General features: G+C 42.0%; 1 protein-coding gene across 5 annotated transcripts in view; it reads left to right on the top strand.

Moving 5' to 3' along the window:
* The window catches only part of CRB1 (crumbs cell polarity complex component 1), a 114,609-nt gene that overhangs the window by 91,285 nt on the left and 6,790 nt on the right, over positions 1-16,534 (top strand). The gene's annotated exons all lie outside the window — the stretch shown is intronic.

The following is a 16,534-nucleotide window of genomic DNA, read 5'->3' as shown; positions in this document are numbered from 1 at the left end:
TGCCTTTCCTAAGCAGGGAGCAAGCCATGGGTTAGGAAAACTATCAACGAGCAGAAGCCAACTCTCAACTATCAGCTCTCCTGAAGCTCCTAAGATCTAGACAGGGAGCAGACTGCAGGGAGGAAATAAGCAGTCTGGGCTACATAACCTACATTCTGTAAGGCTGCTGCTGGAAGCATAAGGAGTATTCCCTGGTACTTCTGATTTATTCTCCGTAGCGCCTTACTTTGAGAACACCCTCATCATCTTGACTATTTGGAGAAAAGGACCCTACAGCACAGGTGAACTTATTGCAGTCTGATGATAGGTTATTGAAATAATATAATTTCATCGACTAAAGTAAGTTTTTACTATTTTTATTAGCCTAGCAGAGTCAGCGTAGCAGAGAGAGGAAAAAGCTGGAATTTATTTGTTTTCACGTCATTCGCATGGTTGTAGATCACCCATCATAGCAGAATTGTTACCGCTGATGGCAGGAGCCAGAGAGAGCCCAGCTTTATTCCTGTGCCAGGTCAAATGTGGGGTAAGAAGAAACATCTTTAGATTTGTAAAATGAGCAGCTCTGCTCTGGAAGTCATTGGAAGTGTCACAATGCCATTTTTACAGTTGTTTTTCAGAGCAGAACAGACCCTTAATATCCTTTGCTATTTTCTATTTGTCTGTATTCAAAACACAGGATTTAACTAAAACTTCTAAAAGGATATCGCAAGAAACACATTTAATATGTGTCATAACATAAGGTACAAAACCATTAGGACGCAAAGACAATAAGGTTATCTGGTGTGTCGAGGCTGGGAAAGACAAGAAAGCTCCTCACAAGGCCAGCATTACTGCACGCATCAGTGGAAAGCAGTTGAATATTTAATGTGCGTGGTAAATATAAGCAGAAAAGGGAGCCCAGATGACATATGACAGCATAACACTCTGCAGTATAGGAATCAGCTCAAGTACAGTATTCACATAACACATTTAGTATTCAGACTAACACATTTTGTCAGTACACCATCCTTTATGTTGCAATGGCATTGTTTTCCTTTTTCTCACCTTCTGATGTTCTCCCTGTAGACTCACGTTCACATCACATGGGCATTTACTTCAGTCATTGCTCACTTTATAACGCATTCATGCACTCCACGCCTGCATTGTTCAGATACTAAATTTCACATCTTTTTTCTTATATGGTTCATGAGACTTAATGTTCTTTTCTCTTTTATCTATTTTTTCTATCTTCAGGTAATGCAGCAGGCTTAGCAGTGAGGGAATGGATTCTGAAAGTTGCTTTAGAACAATTAACTCATAAATATAAAAATAATATTCTAATTTACTTTTCTTTCTTTGGGATGTTTCTGTTTGGGTTTTTTCTGTTTGGTTTGGGGTTTTGTGGTTTTGTTTGGTTTTTATTTGTTTGTGGGGTTTTTTTTAAGAGCAGGAATAAATACTTCTGTCTTCCAGTTATCTCTGTATACAAAAAAATGTAGCTCTGATCTCATCCTAAGGACTATCCAAAAAAGAATGAACATTTTGGTAATTCTGGTATTTCTGGCTATTGCTCTCATCTAATGCTGAAACTTTGCATATTTCCATTTACTTTGTGCCTTAAAATACAATTGATGAGAAAATTATTTTGCTGCAAGTATTGAAAAGTCTTTTCTTTGGTTTTTCTTTGTGTCTGTTTTCCACTGAAAATGGAAAGGAAGCTATGTTCAGTGGTAATTTTTTTAAACTTTGGTTTTTAAAAAATATGGATTTTTATCTAGAAAATAGCAAAACAGCCGTGATACCCCAACAGTGGGTGTCAGCCACCTATGGGCTTCCACTTTTACACAGTAAGATGCTTTTTATTTGCTGGACAACTTGGCCAAACACTGACTGAAACGAGATCATAAATCTGTTTTAATGCCATAAAGCCCAAATAGCTTAATTGACCGAAAGTTTCTAAAGAAAAGAAAATTCCGACCTCACTTGCAAGCTGAAAAATATAGTCTGGTCTTTCGCTTTAGTACTTATGAAAAGAAAAAGAAACTGAGCAGAAGTTAAGGAGTTTGTGATGGAAAAGGTGACTTACACTGCGTGCGTGGTGGCAGCAATCTCTTGGGGTTCAACGTTTGTCCTTTCACTCAAATCGACAGAGCTGAAACGTGAGCGCGAGGCTTTACGTGGAATTTATTGCCAGATTAGGACCAAGGTGGCTTCAAAGGAAGCTCATTCACCACCGTTATGATTAGAAAGACCAAAAGTTACCCACGCCTTAGACACATTTATATACATGTGTATATATATATTTAAAGGATGCAAGATAAAAGGTAAATATGGAGATTTCCCTGGTACTATGGATAAAGCACTTCAGAATATCTACCCACATTTATTCAGGTGTCCGGATGGGAACCATGGTCCTCAGTTCCAACCAGTACTTTATTTGGACAATGATAGTGCTACAGCTGCTTAACAGTATTGACATATTAGCTCAGCATAACAAATACATCTCGTAGGCCAGTGTTAATGCCTTGGAATCTAATCATACGCTTAAGACTACTATCAAAGGTTCATGAAATTATGATGTTTCCAGATAAAACACGGCTGGCATGTGAATCTCTCTATGTATTTCTTGATGAACTCACTCTGCTCGTAAAGTACATTCTTGTGCGGAGTATTTTTCAGTTCTTGTTATGAAATTCCCTTCCTAATAACATCTGAAAAAAATTTGCACACTTTACTAGGTTTATGGACATTTTTCCACTAAAAAGCAATAAACAGAATTCCTGTTCCTGAGGATCTGAAATATATTTTGGTTTCAAAAGATCAGGAACACTTATCTGTTTTGATACAGAGAGCCATTTAAATGAGAGGCAGAGCTTGTTACAACAATATCTGAGCTTTGTACCAAACTAACTAACTGTGCAGCAAATACAACTGTCCTTAAATTTATTCAAACAATATTTGATAGAACGGATTATTCATTTTTCCAGTAGAATAAGAGCACTGAAATAAAAAACTGTGATACTGCTGCAATTGAGCGGAAAGGACAGGAGAATCAGCAGCTTTACAAACCTTTGTAATTGTTTTGTGTGAGCAGATTTTGCACCGCTGCAGACAACTTTGGTTGTTGGTGGACCCGCCAAAATGCTAGGGTGGGGATTTTGGCAATTCTCAGGCAAGTAAATAGTTTGGGGTCTAATTTACCCATTACTGAAATAAATGGAAATATTTCCATTTCTGTCTGGTGCAGCACCGGTAACACCCCCACACTGCGCTCTTCTTAGCCCCCAAGGGACAGGACCCTCTGTTCCCACTTCTCCAAGCAGTAATTCTTTGTGGGTGAAATTAAAGGTGCCGCTCCTTTCCTGATCATCCCGCGACAAGACTTTTTCTCCCCCATTGACTTTTTGCCAGTTACCCAGGAAAAGGATGTGTGGTCTGAACACAGCAAGCCTGGCTGACACCTGGGAGCTGCTGATCCGGGAACACAAAAAAAACCCCAAACTCGCTCACAATTAAGATCAATGAGGAAATAACGAGTAGCTATTGAGAGGGCCTGGCAACATCGCATCTTCTGCATAGCTAATTTTGGTTTGTATTCACAAATGCCAAAGCCTAATCTTTGGTCCTCTTATCTGGGCTGACTCCAATCCCTCAGAGAAATAAATGGGAATGTAAGAACACATCTCCTCCACAAAGCTTACATAGCGATGTAACTGTTATCTTTTTTTGTCCCAAAGCCTACCATTTTGTGAACTGATGCAGCATATTGCACACAAGAGTCACGCAAGACACTGTGCTGTGTCTCATGGAAAACTCGTTTTGGTCCTTTCTTATTTTATTGTTTCCTTTAATGAAACAAAAAACCCATTCAAGCCAAAAGCTCTGTTTCTACACATGTGAAAACGTAACACGTCCTTCACAATAGACCTAAACCCACAAGTAAAGGGTGGTGGTGTCTTCTGTCGCTTTCTACGGGCTTAGAAGTTATTATGCCCATACAAACCCTTCCCCGTCCTTTCAATACGTGGTATTGTCAGGGAGTCTCAGCGGTTCCTGAGGATCTCTCTGGAAAAGCCAGAGCAGAGTCCCAAAGAAAACCTCAGGCTGTCAGGGCCACCTATCTTTCCCGGAAGTGATCAAAAAAGGTGGTTTTGGAGGAGATCCTGGAGGCACAAAGTGGTACTGAGGGAAATGAAATGACACAAGTAGGAAAATTGTAAGTAAAATGGATCTGTAAAAATCATACAGATGGGGACAGCACTGAACACCGGGGCTATATCTTAGCTCAGTAAGAATGACTTCATTATTTTAAGTGAATGCTGTGGCACATCCGTAAGGTACAGAAGTCATATTTTCTTGTCCTTTACTGGGAACTGAACAGAGAGAGAGAGCGCACGATCTACCCTGGGATATTTTAACCACAGCACTTTAAAAAAATGAAGCATTATTGGTATAACCTGCTGCTAAACAATAGTCTCCAAAACTGAAGTTCTCTAGATGGAGTTAGCATGGAAGTGATATTTCTCTTCATTACTCAGCTACCCCCACCCACCCACCCCTGCTGCCCCGGAGAAGCACTCAGGCCTGACACCTGACACACGGGCTGGTCGGAGGGTAACCGGCCTGGACCCAGAACCCTGAAACAACATATCTGACCTTGAGAACGTTTGAGCTCATGATCACTTATTTCATCCTCTTCCAAAAACACTGATGAAAGAGGAAGCAGAAGAATTCTTCCAGAAGAAAATACAAATTTATGACACTTCTGCTAAAATCATATATAATGACCTGGATGAGGGGATAGAGTGCACCCTCAGCAAGTTTGATGATGACACAAAGCTGGGAGGGGTGGCTGACATAGCAGAAAGCAGTGCTGCCATACAGAGAGACCTGGACAAGGCTGGAGATTCGGGCAGAGAGGAACCTTATGAAATTCAACAAGGGCAAGTGTAGGGTGCTGCACCTGGGGAGGAATAACCCCATGCACCAGTAGAGGTTGGGGCTGACCTGCTGGGGAGCAGCTCTGTGGAAAGACACCTGAGAGCCCTGGTGGACAACAGGATGACCATGAGCCAGCAATGTGCCCTTGTGGCCAAGAAGGCCAATGGCATCCTGGGATACCTCAAGAAGAGTGTGGCCAGCAGGTGGAGGGAGGTCATCCTCCCCCTCTACTCTGCCCTGGTGAGGCCGCATCTGGAGTGCTGTGTCCAGTTCTGGGCTCCCCAGTTGCAGAAGGACAGGGAACTGCTGGAGAGGGGACAGCAAAGGGCTACCAAGATGATTAGGGGACTGGAACACCTCTCTTATGAGGAAAGGCTGAAGGATTTGGGTCTCTTCAGTCTGGAAAAAAGACAACTGAGGGGGGACCTTATCAACGTTTATAAATACTTAAAGAGTGGGTGTCAGGAGGATGGGGCCAGGCTCTTTTCAGTGGTGCCCAGCGACAGGACAAGAGGTAACGGGCACAAACTTGAGCATAGGAAGTTCCACCTAAACAGAAGGAGGAACTTCTTTACTTTGAGGGTGGCAGAGCACTGGCACAGGCTGCCCAGAGAGGTGGTGGAGTCTCCATCTCTGGAGACATTCCAAACCCGCCTGGACGCGTTCCTGTGCAACCTGCTCTGGGTGACCCTGCTCTGGCAGGGGGGTTGGACTAGATGATCTCCAGAGGTCCCTTCCAACCCTATGGTTCTATGATAACTTGCTTGATTTTATGGTTACCTTACTGATCTTGAAATAAGCATGAAATTGAGAATATTTTAAGGAAGTATGCAAGTATCAATCAGAAGGGTTGCTCGGAGTCATAAACATCTTGGAAATCACTAATTCAGTTATTAGTTGAATTAAATAGCTTATTGGTGGTATAAAAAGTAAAGACAGCAAACAAGCAAAGCTTGTGGGACTTCAGAATGGGATTTTGGCAGAGGATGAACTATCTCCAAGCACTGCAACACAACCACAACCAGGTGCTTTAACAAAATGGGTCGTCATTGGTTTGGGGCAGTGACAGATAATGGGAGTGATGGAGCCAAATCCTTTCAATATCCGAGGCTATTCAAAATCCAAGTAAGACCCTTCGACAGTCTTTAACCTGTAATCGTCCCGTGGGGTGTTGAGTTGAGCCCTCAGGCTCCGGCACAGTGGAGTGAGGACTGCACTCGGGGTATTTGCCTGAGAGGGGTGACTGACCAGCCAGCCTGGGAAAGAGCATCTGTTCTGGTGCTCAGACAACAAATAACAGGTCAGCTGATGTTGAAAAGGGGACTTAGAACGTAAGCCCATAATAGGTACATATGAATAATTTATTACCAGTGTAAATGCAGTATTCTTGCAGCTTAAACAACAGAGAATGCCATACTTCATTCCAAAAAAGAAATTTTGTACAATAAAAATGCCTGATTTCAACAGCTTCATCAAAGACTACCCATCCAAATGAAGTCTGCTTGCTCAGGGCTTCATGCCTTGGTGTACTAGCAACTGTACAGCCACCAAGGGAGTGACAGACTGCCAAAGATGGAGACCAGGGGGTAAATCCTAAACCAGACCTTGCTCGTTCCCATTCTCAACGGGAGCTCTAGAGCCTGGGCAGGGCTGCACTGCCCTGATATGACTGCTAGGGACTGGATGCAGCTATTTGTGCAGGCAGTGTTTCGGCAGTATGAAAACATTAAATTCAATTACCATTTCCACCGTGGGTGGCCTAACTGATCATAAGCTGGTCGCGTCTCTATTTTGTTCTTCAGTTTTCCTCTCTGACAAAAGGATGCTTTAACAAAAGGCCTGCTTTAGAGGGGATCTCGAGACTGAAAGCTGCCATTTAAGAATAAGGATGGAGCTGGGAAGGAAGAACCGCTTGGGCTGTCTGTTCAACATAGGACAACTCGGGTATCTGTGGAAGGCGGAATCAAAAAGGGGGGTTGTATCAGAAATAGCTTACACCTGCAAATTAAGGTGGATTTTGACCTGACTCCATGCTGTTTAGAAAATGTGAATTTCAGCCTGTATTGAGGAGCCCACAGATGTAAATTAATACTCTGGCTAGAAACAGGGTTGAGTGGCACTCATAGTCAATACATCCTTCCTTGGAGGACCAGAGATAAAGTCAGTGACCTGAGCCAGTAGATTTTTTTCCTACCTCTAGGAAGTATGATCTTCAAGAAAATCTTCTGAAAGTGTGGGGAATCTTCTTGAAAGAGATTGACAAAGCTGCCATTACTTCCTAGCATGTTAGAGTAAATCTCTCTAACCTGAAGTACAATGTATTTTCTGTTAGTTATCTTTAGGTGGCAGTAAGGTAAAAGCACGGAGTAGAGAGTTAAGAGAAGTCTCTAACGCATTTTTAGAGACCTTTTTCTCGTGTACTGTGCTGGCTATAACATAGAAATAGATTTCATAAACCACTTGTATCTTCAGCAGATCTCCAAAAAGCAATTATTAGAGTTGACTTCATCCACATCACATTCATACGCAAACCTGTTGAATGCCAGCAATATTAATGCAATTGCTAGATACTATATTAGGTACGTAGTACCTGATCCAAGAATCCCGGAGGACAGAGGTAAGGTTCACAGGAAGACACAGGCTCATATGCTCCTACCAACAAGATGGAAGTACACTGAAAAAAAAAAGCCACAAGAAAAAACAACTCCAACAACAAATCAAAGGTATAAATCAAGATTAAAACAGGGTTTCAAGTAGTAATTATTGACATAGAGGTTTATAGGTATTTTTTTTTCCATTTAAACTTTTCACGTGTGTAACTCTTCCAAAGTCTTTCATGAAGCTAAAACATAATGATGTTTGTTGTCTCTAATCAACTTTCTACTTGAAAAAAAGCCAGTAGTATAAAAACATACTCAACATTTTTTATCAAGGAATATAATTAGCTAAGTAATGTGACAGTGTCATGTAGTGTGCTAAGGCAAGTATTATGTAGCCAATAAAGGTCTATCTTATACTATTAATATTTACAGTTGGAAGCACGAGATGGCTGCAATCGAAGTGCTGCACCCAACAAAGGCTAGCTGTTGACTTGATACCTTGTTGTCTGACAGTGTGAAACAGTCAAATAGCTACTTACTTCATCACCACTTGACAGCATAATATTAATGCTAGGTAGCAACACATGGCTGTTTTGCAGGAGCTTAGCACCAAATAAGGAGAAGAATTTCGTGGAACAGTTTTGAGATTGTAGGCGTAGCTTATCAGCAGAGAAATATGGACGGAAAGTTTCTAACAATTACGGAATAAAACAGGAGTCATCACTCCGCTATACCTTACAGTGCCAACCCACCTATCACGCACCACTGGACAGAGCAGTTTCTTATTCGCACAGAAGGTGGGAAGAGGCAAGACTGACAGCTTCAGCACAGGTTGCACCTATTCTTACGGAGAATCAGGACCTGGTGCAGACAGAGGACCCTGCTTCCCATTGTCACAGTCAGGGACCAGAGCCCACAGAAAGTGGCTGCATCTGTGTGTGACGCTAGTCTTTGATGGGTACTTAGTGCTGTTCTCAAAGGTCTGATTACAGAAATAAAAAAAACCCAAAACACTAGCATCACTAATTAAGGCAGAGATCTTTAACCTCAACTGTTGCATGCTGGAAAGAAAGTGGAGTTTTGAGCAACCAGTTCCGTGCCCGCAATTCAGGTTGTGCAACTCCATTAAAGTTAGTTGAAATTGATAATGCAGAGCACAGGCAAATGATGCCTGGTGAAAACAATGCGCATGGAAACATATTAGGGAGGAGAAAAAACGTGCAGGTGTTCACTTAGATGAGCTTTATGGTTTCAGATTGCAAATACCTTAGTAAAATTTCTCTTTTTTTTTTTTTCCCCTAATACAGAAAAAAACTGGAGTCTAGAAAGTGAGAAAAAATGTGCAAAATTCAGAAAATCGAAGCTTGCATTAGAAATGGTTTAGATTCACCCTTGACATAGCTGCTGATAGCCTACGTTATCATTCCTGCCCCATTCTCTTACCCAAATGCTGTCATTCCCAGCAGCCCCATCTCAAATGTTATAACATCATCCTTCACGCGCTGGTCTGCTCAACACCTATGCAATCAATGAAGAAAGCAGTTTCGCAATTCATTCTTCTTTCTCATGATTTTGACTATTTCGCTCTGCCTACTAAACCTCTCTTCACCTCTTTTCCTGGGGAACTGCCCTGCCCTCATCTTCAGCGCTGTAGCACCTTTTCCTGTTCTTCTCCCGCTTTTGGGTTTAACCTTCTGACCCGCTCCCACCCACTCTACTCTCCCATGACAACAAGAGCAAACTTCCTCAAAAGGCCACTACTGTGTGTTCTTCCAAATCGCGCTTCAGGAGTCATTTCCACTGTGGCAACTATAGGGATGCAATAAACTCAACCTGGCTGTATGAAGGGCAATGACAGAAAGTTACTGTTTTCAGCAATAATCTTTTGATTTTAAATATCATCCATTCCTTCCTGCAAGATGCTTGCCTGATAAGGCTTTTATCCACCACAAAGATGTATTCCTATAGAATCTGCGGTCTTAAAACTGTAATGCAGTTATCCCCTATGGGGAAACGCACCTGATACACTGTGCTGTTATGCACGTACAAAAATAATTCTGTATCATACCCCAAAGCATTTCCCGAACTGGAAAGGGATGTTACACCCCAGAGACTGACACCTTTACTAAAACATTTGTCTAGTCTGCAATTTAGCAGCTATGGGACAAACTCCTCCTCCTCGGCATGCTTTGCCTGGATTTGCACCAGCTATAGATTTTCCCTCCTCTCCTTTCAGATTGCAGCAGATGGTGAAGTTCCTACACAAGAGGCTGTCGATAGAATTTTAAAAGGCATCTCATAACAACACATTGGAGCTGCACATTTAATCTGTGCTGCACCACCAAGATGATCTTAAAAAGAGCTGGAGCACGCTTACAAAATTAGCACTGGCAGTTGCTGCAGAAACACTACCAGGGAGTCTTCTCAAAGCCCACGGCTTAATGAGAGCTTACCTCCCAAACTGCCAGCCAAATCACTGCTCTGTGTACAACCAACACGCTGCTGTCTAAGAGAAAAGGCATTTAATACTCTGTCCTGTGAGATACTGATCCAGAAAAATATCTGATGGAGGTTTTAAGGGGCTACTTCTGTACTTCTGGCCTTTTTGGGTCTGTGTCTGAGCTCACGTAAAGTACAGCGGCCAAAATCAGAAATATTGTTTCTTCTGCCTAAGACAGACCATCCCAGGCCTACTAAATATCACTGTTTTCATGGCTGGACCACTTCCGCTAAACAATTAATGTAAGTCAGGCATCAACATTGCAAGTAGTTAAATAAATTATAGTTACTGTATGTAGCCTGTTCTTTAAAGATTAATTCCCAAAAGTGAGATTCCAAGTGTGAAAAGCTACTCAGCCAAAAGGCTAATATTGTAAACAGAATGCCACCTGAGCCGAGCACTACTGCAAGTACTAGCATTGAGGAGGGGGCAAATTGTTTTGATTTAAACACAACGCTGTTTCCAAGTGATCCAGGAATGGTCCTGCAGCCTGACGCGGGGAGGAGGAGGAGGAGGTCTGTGTGTGCCCATCTGACTGGAAGATCAAGACTAACGTGAATAACGCCCTTGTTTAACCCAAGTCCGCTTTACAACACTTTAGAAAGCTCCACCGCCAACCTCCAATTTCTTACTCCACTATAATTAGAACAAACTTCCTCGTTAACTTCTGTAGTGTCACAACAGTGTGACTTCATGTGTCAGGAGGGAGGCTGTCAGAATTTCTTAATAAGGAACTTTCCTTGAAAGCCCAGCTAAATCCTAGACTTCAATCATCTTTGTCTTTATTTTCTCCCAGGACACCAGAGATGTAATTCTTCCTGGATAGTAAAAATTGCATTTTTCTCAGCTATAACTGGTCAAGCCAGATGATCAATTTACCACTATAGCTGCTAACGCCAATTCTCTCTATATTTGTGCTTTTATTTCAAGAATTTTTGGACAACCAAAAGTTAACATTTTCCAGGAAGGAATTCATTCAAACTGTCACTTTTCAACTAAGAAAAACTATTCAAACAACATTTTTAAAAAATCCTATGTACTAGATACAGGTGGCAGTGAATGTAATTTCTTCAGAGACATTTTAAGAAAATATTCAGACAATAATATCCACCAGAAAAATAGTGACATAAAAAAAAAAAAAGATGACTTACAGACATTCTTCTCCAAGGTCTTCACCTATATATGTATGTAATACTGTGGTTCTTCTGCACATATCAGAAGTAGTCTCCTAAGTTCGGCAATGTCCGCAGAGGTATGTAGAGGGCTCGGGGTGTCATTCAGGCCCTCCAGCAGTGAGATTGTCTTTTCCTGCAGATCAGGAAAACAACTCGGAGGCTGATGGCAGAAACAGCAATGACAACGACGAAAATTCAAGATTATCTACGACTCTATATGTAGTATAGATAGATTTTCAGAGGACTACAGAGTTAGGTGAGGGATGACAGGATGCCTCCTCGCAGTGGACATGGTCTCAGAGGGAGAAGTTCCCAGGATGTGGAGAGAAAAGCAGTCGTGCTTACCCTTTATATGCCAGGTGTGTTACCTGGCATATAAAAGGCAAAGCTACCTGTGACCAGCACCAGAGCCGATATGTGGCAGCTACAGGCCAGCCTGAACTGGAGCTATGGGCTGGCTGACTGCAGAGGGAAGCAGCCACATCTTCAGGCCACGGTGATCTTCATCAGGTATCCAAGGCTCCAAGTCTGAATCTGGTCCTCCTACAAACTGGTCTTGTTCTTATTCATCAAGGAAGCAAAACTAGAGAGAAACCCCGCAGCAGCCTTTCTGGGTCTGTTTTTTTTTCTCTTGCTTTCTGCTTGTCAATTTCAGACAATTCAAACTCTTTTCTTACCAGATAATCCTGAAGCTTGTTAGGCACCAGGTTTAAAGTACAGCAGATATTGTGCCTTTCAGGAATGAATTCCTTGACACACAGAGGCAAGAATGGCCGCACAATGTGACTGCCATAGGAAATGCATTTTTGAAGCCCACAAGATAAACTGAAGAGTTGTAAGGTGTGCAGAAGGAAAAGGAGTTGGTGGCCTCACTGGTGGTTAACAGTGGGAAATCAGCTAAGGTGCACCGCAGACACAACTGCTGCCTCCCTGGTTGCCACAGGTACCAAAGCAGGAAGGCATCAATTATTCACGTACCTGAATGACAACTGTGCATAGGCACGCTCAACAGAGATGAGTGCCCACGTGGACAACAGCATGAAGTAGGAAACCAGGATAAAGAGGATAAAGCAGTTAAAGGAAATAGCTGATGCATATCGAATCTTAAAAAGAGTTTACCCTTTCCAGCGGCCTGTGCGGTGTTTGGCTCAGCTGGACATGAATCTGCTCTCTTTAAATGAGTCCAAAATAGGTTATTGGTTCAACTCAGTAGCCCAACATCTAGGTCAACACAGCTCTTGGGACCTGGTGGCTGGTATTTAGCACAAACAGAGCAGCTACTTTTTACAGACTGATGTGTGGGAGAGTGATAGGTGCTTGCTGGTGAAGGTGGGAAAAAAAAATTACAGAAAAAGGGACTTCACCTCTCATTTAAGGTACTCTTATTGGAATGAAGTCATTCTATAGATTTATGGTCACTTCAATGCTGTTGAAAATAAACTGTAGTCCCACAAGCTGGGGTTATCAATGCATCTTATTGTAACATATTTGTGTATGACTGCCTGGACAACTTCTTCAACTACTGGGATTCTTATTTGAATTCAGCATTTAACAGAAAAAAAATCTCATAACATGGTTGTAAATCCTCAATGAAATAAACTCAGGGTATCTATGGGTTTTTTAAACAAGCTAATGGCTTTTCTTCGGCTGCTCAATATTATGCCTATATGCCCCCAAACCTTTCAAAGTAATTCTGACATGGATTAAGACCATTCAAGCCAATCATCCCTCATTACTATAGCAAATGGTTTTGATTTGGGGGCAGTAAATCTGGATGGCGTGGATCAGAAGTTCTTACCGCGAATGAAGTGATAACCTTGTGAGTGGTGTCAGGAATCGGGATCCGGAGACTTTGCTGGCGAAAGCTCCAGTGCGCACAAGCAGCTGCAGAATTCCCTGCACATTGCAGCAAAGGGAATTCTCCGGGGCTTGGCAATCCCTGTGTTATAAAGCTGGTGTTTATGTCTCTGTCTTGTGAAGCATCCAGAATCAGGCTCATTTCTATGCGAGTGCTGAAAGGAAGGCTAATTAATTCTTAATGCCCAGCAATAGAGGCATGCTTCTGCTTTCAGAGCACGTTATGTCTTTCACGTCCCAAAGACACGTACCTTTGATCCAAGCCACACTTTCCCACGCAAAGCTCGTTCCCGGGTAGCAGCGTCCTTAGGAACCCCACGCTACTTCTCACACCCACTGCGATTTCTCCGCTGGCACCGCAGCTCGCTCTTCTCTCTCCCTGATCTGGCTCAGCCCTTGCTGTCTGTGGCCATAATTCCCATCCCCCGTATCAACATAAAGCAGGATTAGATCAACTAAGTCATGCTGATGTAAAACACACAAGAGGAAGAGGCCCTGTGTATTTTGCTGGCTCCCTTGTGCTTTGCCTCTGACATTTGGCACACATGGAAACGTTCATATAGAGCAAATCCCTAATGCTCCCCTCTTATAAAATAACTGTTTGGAAGGCGGCTTGTTTAAAGATAACCATACATACACTGAATTGATAAATGCTACTGAGCTTTGACTTGTGAACTGGGCCCTCCTTATCCAAACTGTTCATCTACAAAGCAAATCAAGGAACTAAAGCGGAACAATCAATCAATTTCAATAACGAAATGAAAAGCAAAAACCAGCCCTGCAAAGAAGTTTCACTCTAGGCAATGATTTATTTTTTCTAATCTAAACACTTTAAATCATTTTTATTTAATAATTTTAAAAACCTAAATAATTAATCAGCTTTGAAATGAAACCACCAGTGAAAGCCAAAAGACTTCTAAAAAAAGACAAACAAAGATTTTTTTTCTGGATTTCTGTCTTTGCAGATGAAGATATTCACTACACAAAAACTAAATTCAAGAATATTATCTTCTTCTTCCTTTTTTTCTTTTTTTAGTTTTGCAAAAATAAATTCATCTTGCGCCAGCTGACATCCAAAGACACATAAATAGAACACGCTACGTAAAAACACCTTAGTGAGAAGAAGATTGGCTTTCTAATGTTAGTAGACTTCATTTTGTTGGTATTACCATGGCATTATCTTGCCATCAGCACCCATTACCATTAAGGATACAGCTTTTACTGACAGCGACTGTATATTAGATGCAGGGGAACTCTCACAACTGTTCTGTCACTGGCTACCTTTTAAACAGGCGCATAAGACAGTTCAGGTTGGAAGAGCCCTTAGAAGGTCTCCCAGTCCAACCTCCTGCTTGGAGTGTAATGAGAATCTCTAAGGTATTGCCAAGTTAGTAAAGAAACCCTCCTTCAGTTACCCGACATATATTTAGTTATTCATAAGCAGTGCTGAAGTTACATTCAGGAATAGCTGTGATTGCCATGTGGCATTTATTAGCAAGAATTATTTCTGAAAGTCTGTCCCAGTGTATGAGGGTCTCATAGGCTTCCCTGACAACAAAGGTCTTCAGCAAAAAAATTCAGTAACTTGTTTCTCTTCCTAAATTTTGAGCTGTCCTGTGGCTTCTTCTTGTTTGTGCTGAGACAAAATGAAGTTTTCCTCGCTCGGTCCTTTCCTTTCCAGAGCTTGTGTGTGACTCTGCCACAGTTTTGTGATAAGCACACAAAAAATGGTATATTCATAGCAAGGGGCCATCTCCCAGGCAGCCAATTCAAAAACCAGATCTTAAGAAGCTAACATGGGGAAGTGAACAGCATAGCGAACGCGAAGCTGAAAGGTGACGTTGTAGTGTGGTGCTCTAACCAAGGAGACATCAGCTGTGCATTGCTCACCACCCAGCACTTTAGGACTCCCACAGACTCACATCCACGGGTGATCCACTACGTGGCCGTGAACACCGAGATGAGCAGCTACACGCATGAGCAGTCCCACAGTGGTCAGAGGGGCTCTGCTCTTTGAAACATCAGGAAGCCTCATACCCTAGATCCACCTATGGTGAAAGCAATAGGCAAGGACTTACCAGAATAGCCTGAAGCACTTACATGGGACCTTTATGTTCAAACGGCTTTTTGAAAGTCCACTCTCTACCATTATGCAGCATACACGGTAGGGTTGCTAACAGAAAACCTCTTTTTCCACTGTCTCAGCTGCACTGTTTCTAAAAATGCTGCTCAGTCCTTTTTCTTTTCAGCATCACCAAATACTGTGATGAACAAACTCTGAAATGACGGGGGACAGAACTTCTCAGATTTATTTTTTTCCAGATCAGCCAGTTGATCTTCCAAATTAATTTAACTGTTCAGTCATTAATTACTGAAGAAGCAGTTGATTTTGATGGGACCAGACTGCAGAGCCTTCTGGCAACTGTTGTTATCAGTTCAGTGCTACTGCTAAGGGGGCTACCTATACTGTAAACTTGGGCAGTGGGCTGTGGGGTGATGAACAGGGAGACAGCACTTGAACGGTAGATTTTTTTTTTTTTAACAATAGAATCCACCAAAAAATATGACTTAAAGGCTGTTTTTTTCATATTTAGAATTTAGAAACAATATAAACACAGAAATGAAGTTAGCATATATATTTGATAATGGTAAAACCCCCAGATGTCTAGATTTTAGTCTGTGGCGTAAGTTTTTTTGCATACTGGCTCAAGAGAAAGCGTTTTGTCCAACACGGATACAGGCAATACGGACAATTTTCAGTAGGTTTTTTCAAGTTCAAGTCACTGGTTGACCAAATCAAATCCAATGAATGAATAATAGTTATAAAACAGAAACAAGAATTGTTGTCAGGAGGATGGGGCCCGGCTCTTTTCAGTGGTGCCCAGCGACAGGACAAGAGGTAACGGGCCCAAACTTGAGCATAGGAAGTTCCACCTAAACACGAGGAGGAACTTCTTTACCTTGAGGGTGGCAGAGCCCTGGCACAACCTGCCCAGAGAGGTGGTGGAGACTCCATCTCTGGAGACATTCACAACCCGCCTGGACGCGTTTCTGTGCAACCTGCTCTGGGTGACCCTGCTCTGGCAGGGGGTTGGACTAGATGATCTCCAGAGGTCCTTTCCAACCCTTTGGTTCTACGAATTGGAACAAAACACATAGTGGATTGCTATGGTGTGCTATTGGTCAGGTTTCTGTAATAATTAACTATTGCAAAACGAAAAAAAAAAAGCCCTTTTATGATGGTGTTAACTTGAGAATGAGGTTTAGATATTTGACTACATTTTAACAAATTACAGGGTATTTTCCTCCCCAACTCCTTTGCATAAAATTGTTCTTTAAGAAATAAAATTAATTTGAAGGATATCATAAATGAAAATGTCTCCACAGATACAGACATACTTACAACAGGAATGGAAAGAGTATGGACTGGAAAACAGGAGAACAAGATCCGAAATTCCACATACCAGAGACCAGGCAATACC

Source organism: Chroicocephalus ridibundus, chromosome 8 (assembly GCF_963924245.1).
Source record: "Chroicocephalus ridibundus chromosome 8, bChrRid1.1, whole genome shotgun sequence".
NCBI lineage: Eukaryota > Metazoa > Chordata > Aves > Charadriiformes > Laridae > Chroicocephalus > Chroicocephalus ridibundus.
Note: the sequence above shows the minus strand (reverse complement) of the source record. Positions and strands in the feature narration are given on the sequence as shown.